Here is a 4,956-nt window from a genome sequence, read left to right on the forward strand (position 1 = left end):
AGAATCGCATAATTTTAGAAACAGAAACATAGCAAAAGCTTCAATCGGAAAATATGTGTTCGCCTCTTTTGACCATGATCGATTCTAAACCATTGGTGGGCCCGTTCCTAATTGCACAGTTTGAGGTATCCTACTAATTACAATGAAACTCAGATTAGTCTACCAAATAATAAAAATATTTTCCCCGGGGCATTCATCATTCACATCCATTGTGACGTTAGCCTAGTTAACAATCTGGATCCATCCCTCTTCAATTTATTTAATATCTGTATTTTTAATGTGCGGTGACATTGTGCCTCAACACCGTTATTAATAGTTTTAAAAAAGGCCTGCAAAAGTCAATTGGGTCTTTCACATGTAAACAAATTCTGAAGAGTCTCAAATGTGTAACCTGCTGAATATTTGCTCTACTTTTAGATTGTCCCATCTTATTCTACTACTGGCTACGGTACAGAGTACAGCATAACAACTGAATGGCAACATACACAAAAACTCTCTAAATAGAGAAATTATTATTCGATTCCATCCATTAAAAAGCAACACTCTAAATATTTGCAACATGTTTACAGTAACAACTTATTGCACCTCTGTTCCTAACACAAACAATGCACATACTTGTTTTCATTTTCATTAACCTTTCTGTTCACTTTAAAACTTGGCTCAGTTATAGCAAAACGTGCATATCGGCCTTTATGCAAACAAACACGCCAAAAAGAAAGTAGTATAATACTGGTATCAGGGTGTTTGACACACAATGCTTAATCTGTCTCTTATACACATCTAGATGTGTATAAGAGACAGACCTAATACCGTACCAATATGAACAGTGAGAACAATGACGATGAACCTGGATGAAGCAGCTGACATGTTCATACTGTCACAGCAGCCAATGACAATAAGTTGTCTTTGTTTATTCTTGTTATACAGATTTTACTTCTAATAACAGACTGGAATTTTCCGGATCTAATCTTAGTTTAACAACTAAGTGAGGGTGATTCTTTTTTATTATATTTTATTGTAATGCCATTTTGGTAACTTGTCATACTTCTTAAATGTAATTGAATTAAAATAATTTATTTAGGCCAACTTACGAATCATATTTTAAAATAAACAATATCAGGGTTGAAAGATATGCAGTATAAATATAAATGACAAAACAAACTAAGCATCCACTGGAAGGAATCCCAATATCTACAGACGGATCCGTTTCGGCCTTCCAGGCCTCATCAGTGCAGATAAGGTATAGACCCAAACGAAACGTTCGACCAGCTTAGGTAGGGCCCAATCTAGTCCCACGACCACTAATGATTACAGAGCCAAACCAAGGCAATATATATATATATACACAGCCCAGGTGTGAATGCAAATAGTGGAATACAAGCTATGTGGCTCGGTTCCAGTAGATACAGAGAATATTTTGTCATTCTTAACGCGTCCTACGAAATTCTTACGAGACAGCACTAGTCCGTGAATTTGTGAACAAGATCGGAGATCTAAAGATGCAATCTCTACCGTGCTTCAGTGGCGGCCCGCTGGATCTCAATAGAGATTCTTTATATATATATACTAACACAATACAAATACACAATAAACAAAATAGAAATATAAATAGATAATATTAATGCCTAAATAGGAACAAATTGTTTCATTTTTCAGTAGCATTCGAAACTGCCACCTCAGGCTATGAAGGCATGTTTCTACTATAACAATAAAGATCAACGATAAAAAATTTTAAGTAATTGTTCATATTGAAAATAAAATAAATAAGAGGGGTTTCACACTAGCGCGATCGATAAAGATGTATCGTGCATACCATAAAAAATAATTTCACAAATCAAATAAAATGACGCATAATCATTGAAAAACGATATGTTTACGCGCAGGTCTAACTTCAAGTACTTTGTTCCATACAAATGTCTGAAACGTTTACACATAATAAAGCCATGGTTTTCGCATGGCCTTCATCATTGCAACTCGTTCGTTGGGTTCTTGGTAGCCCGTTCTTCAACCACGTATTTGCAGTGATTTTTTACAAAACTTTTTATACTGTTTAAAATAGCTTTACAAAACTTTTTCAAAAACGTCAAAAGGTCTAAAAAATCTGAAATGTGTCACATGAAATATATCGTTTTAACTACCTTGTTTGAAAACGCTGGCACAGCTTTGCGTACAAAAAAACTAACAACTGAATATAACATGCACAAAAATGCTCACTTCATCTATCAAGAAGCAACACTCAAAACACTCCGCTTACAGCAAAAACCTTACTGCACAGTCTGCACCGAAAAATACAGTCAACTTGATTTCATTTCTAGTTACTTTTCTCTGCACATTAAAGCTTCGCTCAGTGACAACTGAAAAATTTTCAAATTGGTTTTATGGAAAAATACACACCTACTACGAAACAGGGGTAAAGGTCTTTTGTACACACTTCTTAATTACAGTAACTAAAAACATGTATTTGAATATTGTGGGACCAAAAGCAAAATTGCTTTGGTTAGTAGTCTCAAAACTATAGAATACAAATAATGTTCAAAATTTAAATGTGGCATTTTCGGAAAAGTTTTTAAACAAATTATGTCAAACGAAAAAAATATACTTAATCTAACAATTTGAAAAAGGAAGCAAATTATATAAATCATGCTATGCTCAGCGTTTAACTTCTTAGTTTTATGATCGCAGCCATAACAATCATTATAAACAATCTTGTGATAATCTTGTGATCTACATAAATCGTGCAGCATAGAAGCGGGTTTTATATAGGTTTTCCGAAAAGGAAGCTATCATCATTGTATTGCATGTTATTGTTAGTTGCTCAAAGGATGGACGTTTTATGAAATACAAAATATATGGTAAACATCTAACAAATGTTTACGTAATAATTATTTGCAAGTAAAAAGTTGATCTAAAAAGCCCCATAAGCCATATTCGTTTTCCTAAATATATTTTGAATATAAAGCTTGGCAAATCTCTTTAAAATCGGTTAAAGTGCAAAAGTATTACCAATGACACTACTTTAATCCTATGTTGAAGCAAACCAAGACACATGTTAAAAATCCGTTTGGATTTGGAATTTAGTAAATTAGGAATTCAACTAATTCTCGTGCGATCTTCTCAAATATTTATCACCATACCTAAAAAAAAAATGACATAATGTAATAATTTAGATCAGCAAACCAATTTCAATTTTAATTTATTGAAAGAAATGTAAGGTGAAAAATAATTATTATATTGGTGGTCAGTGGTAACTGCTGTATTTTTAAAATGGTACCAATTATGGTATAAAAGTTAATATAAACATAACCACTAGACAGTAGGCCTACCTTAACGAGTTAAATGGCCTATATATATGCTGTCTCTTATACACATCTTGTATTGAGTTACTAAATAATTGGTGATCCCGACGTCTGTCACAATCATTCTAGGCCCGGCAATGGATTCTTAGGTGGAAGACTGACTGAATTCAACGCCCAAGAAGAACTACCTAACCTGTTTTAATAGCGACGCCTGGAAGGGTAGCAGCGTGCATGCATAAATAACAGTCAAATGTTCTTCCTGAACCGTTAGATACACCGCAAGTGTCTGCTATTGCCTTGAAACTGCCTAAACTAGTTTGACCTGTTGATCTAACCCTTTGGTTTCCTCGGGTGGAGTGAAGTTCTTAAACTGTGGCATAACGACCGAGCAAACTAAGCATGCCTATGTTATTGCCTCGTTGCAGCAAGAAATAGCGCAGGAAATACAAGATTCGCTAATATCGACACCACCGATCAGGCCATATGGTATGCTGAAGGATGAATTGATTAAACGTATATCCAAGTCTGAACAGAATGAGGTTATAACAACTGATGACCACAGAAGAATTAGGCACTGCAAGCAGACACAACTTAAGAATCAATTATTGGGGCGAGAGAGCATTAGGAGAATAAGCAACTTTTGTCGAAAAGTTGCAAAGGAATGTACAAGTAGAACCCCTCATTTACGTACAGCACGGCCCCAGAGCCGTTCGTAAATTCGGGTATTCGTAAAATCGGGGTTGACCCAAATTCCTATATATTTGCACTGGTACTACTTACACTGGCATAAACTAGGCCTACATGCTTACGCAGCTAAGTCTGAGGGGGCCTACGCCTACAGTAGGCAGCTTCTAAGCATTCTGATCCCACTCTAGGCCCTACACAAATTTGTTTTTATCGGGCATTTTTACCTTCTTAAATACCTAGATTGTGGATTTTACTCCAACACAACTTCCATAGATACTTGTTTATTATATATATATATATATTGATCATTCAATAAAACAATCAAGCACTATGTTGAATTTTAAATCTGAAAACGACGTTTGAAAGAGATGTAAAATTTGTCGCATGCACATGTGTGAAGCCATAAAAAAACACATTGAAGAGGCCCGTTAGAGGGCCTCTTTCACTTGCGAATTGCATAGTACTGTATTAGTATTTAGTCTGATTGTAAAACTGCTGAAATGAACTTTAGCGGGAAAAAAGTAAAGGAAAATTAATTTTTGGTTTTTCTGAATTAGCATACCCTATAGTGTCTCAGAAAAAAAATCCCCATGCCTAGGGCTTGGGCAATTTTTTTTACAGCACTTTGAAATTTTGACCTAAAATACCCTATTTTAAACTATTTAAGATGGGGGTAGGGGAAATAAATGTATGTTTTTGGTCACTTTTACATATACTGTGGATATGAAATGTAACATCAACTTGGCTAAATAGTTAATCATCACTCTCATTTAAAAATTTGATCGGAATGATGAAGTCATCATGATAAATTCCAAGATGGCGTCCATTCAGGTGGTAAAAACTATGTTTTTAATGTAAAAATAATTTTGTTGTTATCAAAGTACAATATAATCCCAATACAATATTATACATACAGGAATTTTAAAAAAACATAGTTAAATTCTTACCCATTATAGTCGTTCAGTGGTGGCCC

Source organism: Anneissia japonica, unplaced genomic scaffold, assembly GCF_011630105.1.
Source record: "Anneissia japonica isolate Jap-2015-1 unplaced genomic scaffold, ASM1163010v1 scaffold287917_len653891_cov171, whole genome shotgun sequence".
NCBI lineage: Eukaryota > Metazoa > Echinodermata > Crinoidea > Comatulida > Comatulidae > Anneissia > Anneissia japonica.